General features: G+C 36.9%; 1 long non-coding RNA gene across 1 annotated transcript; it reads right to left on the bottom strand.

The window, feature by feature from the left end:
* Positions 1 to 2,365: 2,365 nt before the first annotated feature.
* LOC119471975 lies at positions 2,366 to 8,917 on the bottom strand. The gene is made up of 3 exons (XR_005201075.1): positions 8,780 to 8,917; positions 4,388 to 4,470; positions 2,366 to 2,441 (listed from the first exon to the last, which is right to left on the bottom strand). It is a non-coding gene; the product is annotated as an uncharacterized LOC119471975 (long non-coding RNA).
* Between the last annotated feature and the right edge of the window lie 7,971 nt (positions 8,918 to 16,888).

The raw sequence follows: 16,888 nt of genomic DNA, 5'->3' as shown, positions 1-16,888 counted from the left end.
GGGCGATAGCTCTGCACTGGTTGAATCATTGCCGAACTAAAAAGTAAAGAAATGTGAGTACATAAAGCAATGTTTACCCAAGCGATCCGAACTACCAGTTGATTAAGATTTTTAAAAAATCGTTAGAAAATGTTTTTTTGATGTAGTACTAAGAAAATAATGGATTACTTGAACTTTTCTCAGGGTTGCTTTGGTGTAAGATAGAGCTGATCAGTCATGGCTAGCTCTTCCTTTTAGATACTCCTTGTTTCTGTGTAATTTTTGCCTTATTTTCGCCTTTAATGTTAGAAATATTTTTGAATTTCCAGAAGTCAGCTAAGCTACTTTTCATATAGTCACTTAAACTAGCCATATCAGTATATTCAAGTTCAACATAATTAAACAATTAAAATAAACCTTAGTAAATAATTCAAATTATGCCTTAGGATGGGAATGTTACATTGGATTAATAGAAAATTCTAAAGTGTTTTAGGTCACTTTGACAATATAAATGATTCATGTATTTGGATATGACTGAAGATACTGTGTGTGACCTTTAGCACTTTTAACCTTGATTCCATTTACACTTTCAACTGCATAGAAGGTGTGAGGAGGGCAAACCAGGAATTGCTGTTTAGTTTCCCCTACTTTATGTTGGAAACAACGTGTCAATCAAAGTAAGAGCCACCTTTCTGGATTATTCATTGGCTGATGGTGAGTAGCATGTGCAAAGTATAAAATATACTTTGGTATATTTTATTTTCTGGTCCCTTATTTTAGCTTTCCATAGAGTAGCAGTGGTTTGCATACTTAATAACTAGTTCTTTTCTACGTATTTGCCTACTTAATATTACAATCAGTGGTTGATACAATTGCTGTTTGATCATCCATCATATTGTCACCCCACTTTTTAGTTTGACATGAATCCTGTCTCATTTCTAATGCTGAATTCACCTAAGAAGTGAAATATTGTTGCCAGGCAAGTGTCAGAGCCCTGGCATTGAAAAGTGGTCACCTTGTGGGTTGGTAAGAAGAATTTACTGATGAGATTATAGGTTTGAAAATGCAAAGTTCTATTAGAAAGAAAGAATGCTGCAGAAGCGCACCAGGGCCTCTCAGCAAGAGAGGACTGAGAGTGCTTTGGCAGATTTTTCCTTAGGAGTATTTATGGACCCTAAAGCAGGACGCTAAGAATAATTTGGACCATATTAGCCATGTAGGTCATGATAAACAATTACATTTGTAGATATCTTGGTGTCTTAATGTCAGCAAGGGCTGCACAATGGGTTCCAGTATACACACATTCTGGAGATGTCTAGAAACTCTAGTTAGTGACAAATTTTTGGGAAGGAAACCTGGAACAATATGCCTGGTTTAGATAATAGGGAAGTCTAATCACTTCTGAATTCCTCTGAAAAGGAATTGTGTCTCTGGATGGCCTGCCCGATGGTCACCAGGTGATCTTTGCCATCCTCAATTATGTTTACAATAAATCCAAATTTCACAAGTCAGTTGAACATGATTTTGAATATCCTATTGCATCATCTTGTAGAATTTTCAGTTAGTCTTGGAAGCAGAGGGTGAGTCTTACCAGACACCAAATCTGATGGCACCTTGACCTTGGACTTCCCAGCCTCCAGAATCATGAACAATATATTTCTGTTGTTTATAAAATTATCAAATCTAAGACATTTTGTTATAGCGGCAGCATGAACTAAGACAGTCATTGTTCTTCAAAGGGGAGTTCATTCCAAACCAATTTTGCGTTTTTTCTTTACACCTTTGTAAAAAATCAAATTGCTTCATAAGTGTGTATCTATTTCTTGGGTCTCTCTTCTCTTCCATTGATCTATTTGGTGGTCCTATGCTGATTACTTACTGTCTTGATTTTTGTGACTTTATAGTAAGTCATGAAGACAGGTAGTATAATTCCTACAACTTTTTCTTTTTTTTTCAAGATCACTTTGAATATCCTAGTTATGTTTATATATATATATGTAAAAGTTTATATATATATGCATATATATATAACTTTTAGAATCTGTTTGTTGGTTCTGCCAAAAAAGCTTGATGGGATTGTGATTAGGGTAGATCAATTTGGGGAGAATGACATTTTAACAATATTGAGTCTTCAAAACCAAGAATATGGTATATCTTTGCATTTACATAATTCTAATTTTTCTCAACTACATGTGTGTGCATTTTTTTAAATTTTAGCTGTCATTGAAAAACATGTTGAAGTAAGATATTATATGCCATTTTCAGCTCTGTGTCTCAAAGGACCTCAATAGGTTATAAAGATTTCGTGGTGCAGGCTGATACTTGTTTTCAGACTTGCCAAGCTGATTGTCTATGGTCAGTCAAAAAGAGTGTATTGAGCACACTTACCAGGAGTGGTGTGTTGACTCATCAAAATCTCTAGCATGCACTCTTTCGGTGTTTCTTTTAGACCATCGTCACTCCTTTAAATGAATAATCTTCAACACCGTGAGATTTATATTCAGTGAGTGTTAAGAATAATTCTCTATTGGTTAGTATTTTGTTGAGTATTTTTTCATCATGTTGATGCAAATAGACTCCTACTCAAAACTATCCATTATTGTGTTTAAGTTCTGAGAGATGGAAACATGCAGTTTCCATTATGCCAACATTTGGATGGCAGTTACTTTCTGCCTTTATTCTTTATTGGAGAGTTATGGCATCTTTTCCATTGTTATTGCTGTCCCTGATCCATTCATCCTCTCTGTGGTTTACTTTTTCCTTGTATTTCATTTTCCATCCACCAGAAGGGCTGGCGCCATAGCCTAAACTTGTACCTTTTGTAGCATGTATTGGCTTAGTTGGTTTTTCATGTAAATGCCACATTCAAAAGTAAACAATACTTTGTATTGTTTATCCAACAGTACTACTAAATATTTAACAATGGGTTGAGGTCAAATGGTGATGACACAACATTTGGAAATACAGGACAGATAATGCGTTAAGTGTTGAAATAAATTATTTCAACACATGGTGAGCCTTGCTATTTTTTGGACTCAAAAAAGTGTATATATATATATATACACACACACATATGTATAATGAAAACTACTAGATGAATTACTTAAAGGCAGTCTTGGTCAATGTGTGCTTAATCTTCCATAAATAGTCACTTTTTAATAATCTAAAATTGTGAGTATATGCATATAGGAAGTTCATTTATTTGGTTTTTCAATATATTACATAAATGATTCTCTTGAACCGGTCTCAGTGCAATTTCCTTGCAAATAAAGATATGAAAATCATCAACAGGAAACATGTGTTAATGGCTCACATGCTGGGCAGATGGAAGCATAGTGTAGAAGAACCATTTAGTTGAGATCATTTTGGCCCCAAGACTTCTAATTTTTGCCTTAGCAGAAAACATTGCCTTGGCCAGCCAGATGACACAACAATCACATTGTCAACATTTTCATTATTGCCAGAGAACCAGATTTCCTAAATAAACCATTAGGCAGTGATTCTTAACTTTTTCTTGTTCCCAGTCCTTTTGAGAAGCTATTGAAAGATCTGGACCATCTCCCCAGAATAGCACACAGACACAAACATATACACAGCCACACAAAATTTGATTCATTTTAAGGAGGTCACAGGCACTCTGAAATCCATGCATGTATCTATTATTTTATTCTTTAATAATAGCTACCATGTTTTAATGCCTATTCTATGCTAGACACATGAGATACGTCATCTCTATTTTTCTTAACTGCTCTTCCAGGTAAGTATTATTATCACCATTTCCTAGATCCTTCCACAAAACATAGGGTGAGGCTGAGTCAGAAGTACTTTACAGCCCAACTTTTAAGAAGCGATTGTAATTTAGGCTTCCCAAGGATTAATGAGAAAAAGAAACAGATCTGTAATTACTCCTATATTCTAAGCAACTTAAGATAATTTTAAAGATAATGGTCTTCTACTGTTATTCATAAAATCTGAAGCTGAAGAATATAAAACATGCAAGCATAAAAAATCAGTTACATTTTCCAAATTCTCTCATGGGGATAGAGAAACAAACAAAACTAATCTAGCTGTAGCTTTCTTGGAGATTTTAAGATAAAAGAGAAGGCAGATATTAAATAAGTAAGTACTGTACAATAAATTATGATGAAGAGGGTTAAGGAAAGTCTTCTTGATGAAGTGACCTTTACCTGTGATTTTTGGTTGAGGAGGAGTTAGTCAGGAGAAGGCAGTGCTTGTGGGGAGATGGAAGAGTATTTGCAAAGCCCAGAAGACAAGAAATGAACCATTTTAGGAACCAAAAGAAGTTTAATAATGACCAAAGCACAGAGTTTGAGAAGGAGAGTGGAAATTGGGGAAAATGAAGTGGATGATCTAGGTTATATAAGCTCTTGTAAAATCTTGGGCTTACTGGTTTTCCAGAGGAAACCCATGGGAATATTGTAAGTAGAAGGTGGCCTGGGTCCCTTTTCACTTAGAAACTCCCCGCTTAAACTGTGGAAATAAATGGGAAGACATTAACAGTGGTAAAAGGGTTAACTTCAAGGATGATCAACAGGTAGAATTGATAGATTCTGTTGATTGATTGAATGTGGGGTGTGAGGGAAAAGGAGGAAACAAAAATGACTCTTGGGTTTCTGGTATGAATAAGTGAGGGGATAGTAGTACAATTTTCTATTTGATAAAATATATGAGAAGTATGATATATTTATCTGTAGGGCTATTTAATTACTTTAAAACCTATTTTCTGCTGAAAAGTCAGAATAAATGTTTATTTTTTCCACCTTTACATGTTTCTAAAGTAAGATGTACATTGAATGACTATGTCAAGTGATGTTGACAAATGAGATTTCTGCTGTTTGCTCTTGTTTTTTCCTTTCTCAAAGGCTGATTCTCAAAAGATATGATGGACTTATGGGTATTCATAGATTTTCAATTAACTGTAATCACTGTTTTTTATTGCCTAAATCATTGTAATTTTGGCCAGTAGAAGTCCTTTCAAGGTAGCCTCTGTATCTTTTTCACACAATCCCATTAATCTTGGAAAGTTTGCTTGCTTTTGGTGCAAATTGTCCTAGACTGACCTTATATCTTTGCTGACACAGGCACATAATTAGCCTTTCTCCAAGAAGACCTGATTTTTTTAAAAATTGGGAAACAGCATTAGAGGTGAAAATCTGGGTGCTAGAGGTGCTCCTTGCTACTATAATGATATTGCTTTTAGGATATTTCAATGGACAGAGCTAGAAAAAATATATTTTTAAAATAATAAATTTATGTTGATATTTCCAGTTCCAGTTTAAAAAAAAAATTACAGCTTTGGCTGGGTGTGGTGGTTCACGCCTGTAATCCCAACACTTTGAGAGGTCGAGGCAGGCGGATCACCTGAGGTCAGGAGTTCAAGACCAGCCTGTCTCTACTACAAATAAAAAATTAGCTGGGTGTGGTGGTCCACAGCTGTAATCCCAGCCACTTGGGAGCCTGCGGCTGGAGAATTGCTTGAACCCAGGAGGCGGAGGTTGCAGTGAGCCGAGATAGCACCGTTGCACTACAGCCTGGGTGACAAGAGCATGACTCTGTCTCAAAAACAAACAACAACAAAAATTTACAATTTTATTGAGGCATAGTTCACGTACCATAAAACTGACTTTATTTTTTGAGACAGGGTCTCACTCTGTCAACCAAGCTGGAGTGCAGTGGCATGATCACGGCTCATTGCGGTCTGGACCTCTGGGCTCAAGGGGTCCTTCTACCTCAGCCTTCCGAGTAGCTGGGACTACAGGCGTGGCTTGGTTCTTCTTCTTCTTCTTTTTTTTTTGTAGCGATAGGGTCTTACTGTATTGCCCAGGCTGGTCTCAGACTCCTGCAGTCAAGCGATCTTCCCGCCTGGGACTCCCAAAGTGCTGCAGTTATAGTCATGAGCCACCGTGTCCTTCAAAATGTACTTCTGAAGAATATAATTTAGTGGTTTGTGGTATATTCACAAAATTACAACTGTCCTCACCAGCCGATTCTAGGACATTTTTATTATCCAGAAAGAAAATCTGTACTCATGTCACTTCCCATTCCTTCTTTTCCCTAACCCCTAGCAACTACTAACCTATTTTCTTTCTGTACGGATTTGCTTATTTTAGACATTTCCTATAAATGGAATCATATAGTATGTGACCTTTTGTATGGTTTTGCCTTTTTCATTTAGCGTAATATTTTCAAGTTTCATCCATGCTGTAGCATGTATTATTGGTGCTTCATGTCATAAAAATGGCTGAACAATATACCATTGTATGGATATACAACATTTTGCTTATCTGTTCATCAGTTGATGGACATTTGGGTTGTTTCCACCTTTTGACTATTGCGACGAATGCTGCTATGAACATTCACATACAAGTTTTTGTGTGAGCATATGTTTTCATTTCTCTTGGGTATATATATGGGAGTGGAATTGCCGGGTCATATGGGATCTCCATGTTTATCTTTTTGAGGAACTATCAAACTGTTTCCCAAACAGTATTTTGGAAACCATTTGTACTATTTTACATTCCCATGGCAACGTTTGAGTGTTCCAGTTTCTCCACAGCCTCTATAACCTTTACTATTAATCATCATTTTAATTATAGCACTCTTAATAGGTGTGAAGTAGCATCTCATTGAATTTTTTTTCTTTTTCTTTTTTCTTTTTGAAAGTAAGTTTTACTTGAAGCTAAAGTCATATAAAGAGATGTTGTAAGGAAAAAACTCATAACAGCAACCTGTAAATTTCAGCCTAAAGAAATTCAAATACACCACAGTGAACTTTGGTACTGATAGACACAAGAGAGGAAAGTGGCCTACAGAACCTGCAGCACAACTTAAGGAATCTGTTTCGTAAGGAAACACATTTCCCAGGTAGGCACACACTCTGCAGTTAACAAGAAAGCAGCTCTTCACCAGCACATAAAGATGGACATCTTGCAACTAAACCATAGCAGAGGTGAGAGAATGGGGACACTTATTCACAGCTGAACTTCTTTTGCATAAAACATGCCAGGCATAATTCCCTGGGTCTTGCTTTCACCTCTGTGTGGCTTTGATCTACATTTTCCAATTCAGTTTTAACGTTCTGTTAATTTAATTTTTGTCTTATAATTTTTAACTTAGAATTTCATTTTATCATTCTCATGGTGCTATGAAAATCTCAATTCCTGGTATCATTAATAAATCACTTATTTTTTCTATGCCATAAAGGATATGATTTTAATACCATGCTTTTTTATGTTATACAAGATTTTAAAACCCTTTAAAAATATTTTCTCTGGGAATTTGTTCTTTAGATTTTGTCCTCTTTTGTAGAGAGAACACTCTTTCCAACAGGCTGGATTTGGAAAAAAGAAAAGAGAATTTACTGAAACGGAAATAACAGAAACACAGGGGAAGGATAATGGTATGTCTTGGTAAAGTTTTAAACAAAACAAAACTAAAAAAATTTTTTTTCCTCCTGCGTAAAAAAGTAATACGTGTCACTGCAGAACATATGGAAAATATAGCATAAGAGAAAATTGAAATCATGTGTTTTCTTACCACCCAGAGATAACAATGATTAATGTTTTGGTGTATATCCATCCAGAGTTTTTTCTAAACCTAAAGGCAGTGATTCAGGGGATCACCAATACCAGTCCAACAGGGCAAACAGCATCTTACCTGCAGAGATCATGGCATTCTGGAAAATGTAGGAGTTAAATACACTTCTCACATTTCAGGATTCCTGCCAACATGAAGGGTCTAGCTTTGAGAAGAAAGGCTGGTAGGAAGTAGACAAGGTTCAGGGTTCTCAGCCTGCAAATTGAGTTTCAGGCAGGCTTCCAGATCTGGTTGTCAATGAAGATATAGGTGACAGGATGGAAGGTTCCTGGGTCTGGGGAATGTTACCTGTTGCCAGGCTCTGTAAATAGTGGGTTGATGGCTACTGTGTGCTTCCTTTTCCTGTTGGGACTATCTCAGGAAAGGAAGTAGATTTGGTTTCTGCAGATGGAGCTCAACAGAGGCTCCAACCTTGGGTTCTGAGGAAGGGAAAGGAAGGGAACCAACACAACAACTAACTGTGCCGCTTGAAAGTGAAGTCCATTTATTTTCAAGTCTATTACACATGTTTTGGGAAAATAAACCTTTAAAAATGTATTTTAACATAGTGATTTTTTTTTCAGCCTGATCTACTAGTGCATGTAACTAAATGTTTAAAGAAGCACTATAGAGATGTGATCACTGAGTATATCATGTTAATGATTGTTCTTAATGGAAGGAACTGAAAATTGTATTGTTATGGAAAGCAATTAGAGATATTTGAGGAATGTGTATTCTTGTTGCTCTTACAATAGCTCAACAGGTTTTTTACAATAGCTTTCAAAATGATGTTTTTTCTCCAGAGGGTTCTAATAAGATGCAAGCTACACATCGGTAGAGTGCCTTGTCCAGTTGTGGGTGTTCAATAAATATTAAACACCAGCAGCAATCATTTAAATTTCCTATGTTATGTTTGCCTCAGAAAGGATTTCTTCAGCAGAGCTATGGATTAAGGGTAGCCTGGGACTGCAAGAAAGAGAGACATAGTCACTTTACCCACAGCCCAATCCCACACACCAATGTGTCAGAACAAAAAGATCTGTATATGGTGGTAACTCCTGCAATCCTCCCCACACACTGAGCTGCCTTTTCTTGCTATTGGCTCTTTATGAATAAAGAGTTGAATCAGCCTGTGATAAGGCAACTGAAAAGTACTAGCATTTTGAAAGGATAACCTGTGAATATGGTCTTGGGTTTTACTTACATATTTACATCTCCCCAGGTCTAGCTGCAACTTGAGAAGTTGGAAATAAGGAGATAAGTATTCTTTGGCCCAAATGAAGGGCAGAAGTCAGTCTCCCCTCTGATCTGCAGTCTGGATCTCATATCTGTGAGTTGAATCTCTGTTGCATGAGGAACAAGTACAGATTGTGCAACAGAGGGCCCCCTGTGTGGATCTGACAGGAGAAGTTTGTTCTGAGTGTCATAGTGTTGTTTTCATCTTGATAGACTAGCACAGTCTGGTGAAATGGTTGGGGGAGGGTGCTGGGGAAAGGAGGAATGCCCAGGTAGCTGAACAATGAAAGCTTACATGTTACATGTCAGAAATGAAAGGGAGCTCAGTGAAACCATTGGTGAGCTGAGGCAACTGAGACAGCAGAATGGGAGTTTCAGGAAGAATAACATTTGCAAAGACTGAAAATAATCAAGAGAATCAGAAGCATGTACTTGAAAAGTGATGGGAAATACAGTGATATGTCCACTAACCACAGCACTATCACCATCAATCATCTTTAGTCTGTGATGAGGATTCAAAACTCAAGAGAGACCTGTCTTGGCCTGTGTCTATACTTCATGTTGAAGTATTTATTTTTGTCCTTGGTGTTAGTAGATGCTGCTGCTGCTGACAGCATTACTATTCATGTGTATGAATGGGGCTCAAAGCTGCCCGGTTAAGGACGCACAGTCCAATCTCATCTAAGCACACATGTAGACAGGCTGCCTGTCACCACTGATGGCTTTGCCTGTTCACCTCTGGGGCCACATGAAATCTTATTTAACAAAAAGCTCCTCCAGGTTTGAAATATCCAGCATTGATCTGTTGACGGCTTTGGTTTCCCAGGAGTCAGTATATGCCACATTACTAACTGTTCAGCTTCTGCACATTCTTCCCACTCCTCTTCACTTGGCTCTGCTTCTAATCAAGCCCCTTTGGCCTGTGGTGGGTGCAGTTGCTGTGGTTTAGTGCACATGTCCAGGGACAGAGATTCAATGAGCAGAGCTTAAATGCTGATGGAGTGACTCTGGAACTGTGTTTTTGGCACCCTTGTGTTTCCACTCATGTCAGTTCTGGCACATGGGTATTGATGTGGAGACTGCTGGGGAAGGTGGGTGGGGATCCAAGTTACTGTTGTTTGTCCTTTGAACAGGTGCTTAAAGGGCACAGGTTTAGTTGACAGCCTGATGTCATGTCTTGTTTTTTTGGGGGTGATTTCCACCAGAAGGGAGCTTCTTGGAGCAAGTGTCCCATTTTTTTAGTCTGCCCAAGCCTCTCTGAACAAGTTTCCTAGGTGGTAGAATTGCATTTAGTTCTCTCCTCAATGGATTTGTGAAGGTTTCCTCTGTGAAGGTGGCTACACTACCTCAGATTTGGATTATATTTTTGCATTGGGATTATTTTGCATCATCTAGGACAGAGTCCCATGGGATCTCATGTAATTTCTTGCGCTTTGGGTTTAGAAGTAAGTCACTGAATATATAGAAGTTCCTGAATGATTGCACCAACGTTACATGATACTGCCTTCTGTGCTGGCTTGATTTTTAAGAGGATGCTGGGCATAGTCTGATTCTGGCTTGTAGAAGCATGGTTTTGTCTAGCACACTGCACAAATAGATGTACCCAAATTCAACTGGTGGTAGAGAGCAGATTTCATACTTCAGCAAAGTCTGCCATCGAATCTAACATACTGGCTTCATCATAATTTTAGGAGTTTAGGGAAATTCTCTTGTCAAGATACCTACTTGTTAGGAATCTGGTGTAAGAGTATGATGAGTTGGGATCACAGAATATTAAACCAATAATATCAAAGATGTGGAAATAAAGTGGGCCAGGATTAAGTTTAAATTTAAGAATTAAGTTCTGTGTTTTTCAAGGATTGTGTCTGATAACACAGAACTTGGTCCCCTTGGTTCATTGAGGAAAAATGGAAGTCTTGTAAGACAGATGTGAAATTTGGGCACTTACTTTCTTTGCCATATTCCATATTCAAAATTTCTGCTTCTTATCAAAACTTCTCTTTCCAAATGGATTTATATGGCTTGGTCAAAATGAAAACAAAAGGGGTGAAGTATACACATAAGAAAATGTCTCTTATTTGTTAAGTTGAATGATTGATATAATATCAATTTATGTGTGTAAAAATTAAATGATGTATATATTTAATATATGTAAGATTTTTAGTGTATATAGAAATGGGAAGATATATACATCATGTAATAAATTTCTGTATTGGGGATTAAGGAGGGGATTTTTATTCAGTATATTAATTCTGCAAAGAAAAAATACATATGTTTATTGGTCAACTTTGGCTTTCTTTGAGGAAATCCTCATCCCTCTGTAAAGCAAAGCAACATTTTTAAATGTACCCTTAACTGCTTAAGGATAAAAGAAAATTCAGGCAGGTTGAGTATTGGCAATTCTCAAAGATAAAATTGAAGAAAATAAACACTAAGAGTTAAACTAGTTGAATAAAGAGTGAAGGTTGCCAAGTGTAAATATGTGGCTAGTCACTTCATTATGTACAGCTACTGTGACTGACTGCTTTTGACTCTCAAGGGAGCAAAAGAAGAAATAGGCGTAATTGTATCTCCCTAGGAGTGTCTAATTAAGGTATAAACACATTAAACAGCTATGGACTAATTCCAAAGCAACCTTAACCCATGTGAGTGACAGTGTAGCATAGATGGTATATATCATGTCCAAGGGATTTCAATACAGAAACATATTCTATGTGAATTTATTGGCTTAGCTAGTCATGGTCATTATGTTTCCATGAAAGGATCATTTGAAATCAGTAAATCCAATTCAAAAAATAAACATGAAAATGAATAAATCATATTTTAGTGTTCCCCAGAAGATTGTAACTTTTATAATCACTATGGATAGAATGCTGTGGAAGACTGGAAGCATCAATAATTAATTTTTTTTTCTGAAGAAATAGGAGAAGTGCTCATAACATATAGAAAAGATGTCAAAGAATGAGAATTATTTTATTATAAGAAGAATTAATAAGCCTTCCAGAAAAAAGCACGAGAAAAAGCAGAAGTGTATGGAGAGCATAGGATTGTGGGGCAGGTAATTGATGAATCTGTGCAGGTTAAATTGTGTAGGTCCTAGAATGACAAATTAAGACATTTAGACTTGATCTTGTAGATAATGTAAAATTGTTAAAGGGCATGAAATGACTAGATTTGTACTTGTTATTGTGAAATACACACAACAAATTGTAATTAAGAAATTAAAAGAACATTTGAAATGAAAAGCAATGGAATAAGTTTATAGCTTCTCAAACAGGTGCTGTTGACATTTCGTGTATGCCTATTTATCTAATCATACTGCATATGATGATGGCCAAAAGATGTGATGATGAATACAGTCTTTGGCACTAAACCCTTTCCTACATAATGCTGAAATAATAAGATCGAAAAATTAAATAATAGTTTTGTTCACAGTTCCATTTTTTTGCTAAATATTGTACAAAAAATAAAACCTCAAAAGCAACAACAAAAACAAAAGAGAAAGACTAAGGGAATAAGAAGTCAGCAATTTTGCTTAAAAGCTTTTGTTGAGTTCACAGTATCATTACTAGTAGTACTCCTAACAATTGTTACTTATCTTTTAATGAGTGCCTACTACTGTGTGCCATGTGGTTTGCCTTCATTAACATTTAAAGTTTCTTCTAATTCTAATTTTTACTTTTTCAGTAAACCTTATTTGAGAATAGATTTAGATTTACAGAAAAGTTCCAAAGATAGAAAGTTTCACATACCCTGTATTCAATTTCCCTTATTATTAATATTCTACGTTAGGCCAGGCATGGCTGCTCACACCTGTAATCCCAGCACTTTGGGAGGCTGAGGCGGGTGCATTGTCTGAAGCAGGAGTTCAAGACCAGCCTGGACATCATGTGAAACCTCGTCTCTACTAAAAATACAAAAATTAGCCGGGCATGGTGGTGCTCACCTGAAGTCCCAGCTACTTGGGAGGCTGAGGCAGGAGAATTGCTTGAACCCAGGAGGCGGAGGTTGCAGTGAGCTGAGATCACGCCACTCCAGCCTGAGTGCAGTGAATCGAACCCTGATTCAATTCAAAGAGATGTTAAAGATTTCTTGGTAATACCGTGGGCAAGTGGAGGCTGTACAGGGTTTCCCCTCCCACATGCGAACACTGTTAGCATAATCCTAGCATCTTTAAAACACTTGTGCTTGTTCATATCCTCTGGAGTCTGTAAAAAGAAGGAAAAGAGAAATTCCAGAGTCTTTGTCCTTAGCTCTTCTCATCAGCTTCCCCAACCAGAACTCTAGTTGAGCAACAGAGTGAGACTCCATCACAAAAAAAAAAAAGAAAAGAAAAGATAAGAAAAAAGACAAAGTCTTACATTAGTATGGTACATTTGTCACAATTAATGAATCAATATTAATACAATATTATTAAGGAAAGTCCATACTTTGTTTTAATTTCCTTATTTCTACCTTTATTTTTTCTGTTCCAGGATCTTTCCGAATACCACATTACCTTAGTCGTCATACTTCCTAAGGCACCTCTTGGCTGTGGCAGTTTATCGTGGTATTTTAGTCTCATAATCATTCCATGTGGTAGGACTATTATAATTTTTTTCACAGGTGAGAAAACTGAGTAACAGAGGGACAATAGCCACATAGACATGGGAGTCAACTTCAGAAATCTGGGCCAGAACCCCTACTCTTTAAACACTGCACTGTTTCTAATGTATTGGGTACTCATTGAAAGGAAAACACATACACAGCGGTACACCTGAACTTGTGACATAAGGCTGCATATGGTAAGTGTTCTAAAACCCCAAGGGTAAAGATTATTTATGGCTTGTAGGAGTTTAGTGAAATTTGTGAAAGATTTCAGCAATGAGATAAAGTTTAAGCTAGGACTTGAGAACTGGGAGGAATGATAACATGATAGATTATAGTTCTTTTCAAATGTGTTAGAATCCTTATCCCAATTCATTTTTATAACTTCTCCAAGGTTTTGTCCTGGCATGAATGGCTTGAGGACAAGAATTTTTGGGTCCTGGTTTAATAAACTTTCAATGATCAAACAAAGTTATGGTTTGTAGAATTTCATTTGACTTTGAAGAGGACAAAACATTTTAAAAATATGTTTTTCAATCTATTTACGCTTAGTCTGAGAATTACTTTGGTCACATTCTCAAACTCTTTCCTAACCAATTGGTGATAAAGATGAGGCCAGTTTTGTTTGATTAATGCATTGTTGATTTTTTTTTACAACATTCTGGCACATACAAAGTAATGAATAAAAATTTGATGAATAAATGAATGAACCCTGATTCAATTCAAAGAGATTTTAAAGATTTCTTGGTAATACTGTGGGCAAGTGGAGACTGTACAGGGTTTCCCTTACCAAATGCAAACACTGTTAGCATAATCCTAGCATCTTTAAAACACTTGTGCTTGTTCATATCCTCTGGAGTCTGTAAAAAGAAGGAACAGAGAAATTCCAGAGAGTCTTTGTCCTTTGCTCTTCTCATCAGCTTTCTCAACCAGAACTCCGGTTCTCTGAATTTGTGAAAAAAAAAAAAAAAAAAAAAAAAAAAAAAAAAATTCTCAGAAAGTTCTAGGAGTATGTTCTATGAATGTTTACCACTTGTATAAGAAGAAGTAACTCTTAGAATACCAAGTTTATTTATTGGAAACTAATGCTACTGAGAAATTATTTAAAAATGACAACCAGCAACTTTACTTTGTATTAATTATCTTCACATGGTACACAAATTAAATAAATCATGATTGGATTTAGAAAGTAGTAACATATTTTTAAAGTACATTCTGCTTCAGGAGATAATGTGACACATACAAAATATATTAAATCTTTAGAAGTTTTTAGAAAATCACCAGAATTTTCAAATTTGGAACATGGCACTTATATCAATGTCACGTAGGACTGAAAAGATGTAACCATCCAAGGGGTTCGCCTTGCTTGCTGTGTAGGCAAAGCTAATGTATCAAGACAAGGGGACTGCAATAGAGAAGAGTAATTCACACAGAGCCACTTGTGCTGGAGACTGGAGTTTTATTATTACTCAAATCAGTCTCCCCAAGCATTTGAGGAGCAGAGTTTTTAAGGACAACTTGGTGGGTGAGGGGAAGCCAGTGAGCTGGGAGCGCTGATTGGTCAGGGCTGAAATCGTAGGGAGTCAAAGCTGTCTTCTTGCACTGAGTTGGTTCCTGGTGGGGGATGGTTGGGGCATAAGATCAGAAGAGCCAGTTATTGATCTAGGTGGTGCCATCTGATCCATCAAGGGATGGGTCTGCAAAATACCTCAAGCACTGATCTTAGAAGCAGTTTAGGGAGGTTCTGAATCTTGTAGCCTCCAGCTGCATGACTCCTAAACCATGATTTCTAACTCATGGCGAAGTTAGTCCTACAAAGGCAATCTAGTTCCTAGGCAAGAAGGAGGTCTGCTTTGGGAAAGGGCTGTTATTGACTTTGTTTTGAACTATAAGCTAAGTTTCTCTCAATGTTAGTTTAGCCTATGCTCAAGAATAAATGTCCTTCAGTCTGTGCACCGAAGACAGCTTGGAGGTTAGAAGCAAGATGGAGTCGATTAAGTTAGATCTCTTTCACTGTCTCAGTCATAATTTTGCAAAGATGGTTTTAAAGACATCATTTAGAATTATGACCTCCTCTCTGCTACCCTCTCCATCCACCAAATAATAGGGTATGTTTGAAAAAGGAAGACTAACCAATAAGAAGTCAGCTCCTAGATTAATTCTAACCCTGCAAGAACCTGGAAAACTGCCTTATAGTGAAACGTATTAAACTTTAGGCCTTGAGGTGTTTCAAGAGAGACCTGTCTTAGGATCAAGGGTTGCATGAAAATTCGTATTGTCTCAAATTTCTCTGAAGCAGTGATGGAACTGGCAATGGCAATTTAAAGTGGATAAAGTCAAGGTCAAATGTGACCCACAGAATATGAATTTATCATTTTATTTTCCTTTTGAATATCAGCTCATGTTAGTAAGAGCTGTGTTTCCAAGGTAGTTATAAATGTGTAAGAAATGTCGTAACTTGGCAGGGCGTGTTGGCTCACGCCTGTAATCCCAACACTTTAGGAGGCCAAGGTGGGCAGATCACTTTGAGTCAGGAGTTCAAGACCAGCCTGGCCAACATGGTGAAACTACGTCTCTATTAAAAATACAAAAATTAGCTGGGCGTGGTGGGGCATGCCTGTAATCCCAGCTACTCAAGAGGCTGTGGCAGAAGAATTGCTGGAACCCAGAAGGTAGAGGTTGCAGTAAGCCAAGATTATATATACCACTGCACTCCAGACTGGGCAACAGAGGATGACTCAGTCTCAAAACAACAACAACAACAAAAAGAAATGTCATAACTCAAAGCAAAATTAATAAAGTAAAAAGAAAAAGTATAGGCAGTATAATTAAACCTATGAAAAACAGAGGTACGATAATTGACTGTGGTTTTGATGTTTGGTTTTGACTGTGACGTTGAGAAAAATGGCAATATCTTGACATTTAAACTAAATAAATTTTGTTTTCCGAATAATTTTCTGGGTGGTTTGGAAATATTCAGATGAGACTGTGGATTTATCTTGGCAATCAAGGCAGAAATGTGTCTTCACACCATGAGAGCTGCAGGTAGGGGCAGGGAGGGAAACTAAGGGCCAACCTTATGAACTTGATTTGAGCCTTATTTGTTTATAGGATGAATAATTTTTAAAAAATTGTTTTGTAATTTTACTTTTACTCTGTAACATGTTGTAAACAGCTTTCTCTGTGATTAAATGTATATATCAAAAACATGATTTTTAATGACTACACTGGTTGCATTTAAAGCTATAAAATCAATGGAATGACGCAAAATGTTTTTGTTTGCTACACAGAAAGACTTCTTTTCTTCTTTTAGAATACATGACGTTGAATGACAGAGCACCAGAGATAATCTTCTGCCTTTCAAATATCCTTCTCTGGCCAACATTCCACCATTGAGGTAGATATCTTTGTGCTGCATACTTTCCATCAAGAGTTCTTTGTTAGAACCTAAGCCATTATCAACAAACTCCCTGATGAGGTTTCTCCATCT

The sequence above is a fragment of the Cebus imitator genome, unplaced genomic scaffold (genome assembly GCF_001604975.1).
Source record: "Cebus imitator isolate Cc_AM_T3 unplaced genomic scaffold, Cebus_imitator-1.0 Scaffold80, whole genome shotgun sequence".
NCBI classification, from domain to species: Eukaryota; Metazoa; Chordata; class Mammalia; order Primates; family Cebidae; genus Cebus; species Cebus imitator.
Note: the sequence above shows the minus strand (reverse complement) of the source record. Positions and strands in the feature narration are given on the sequence as shown.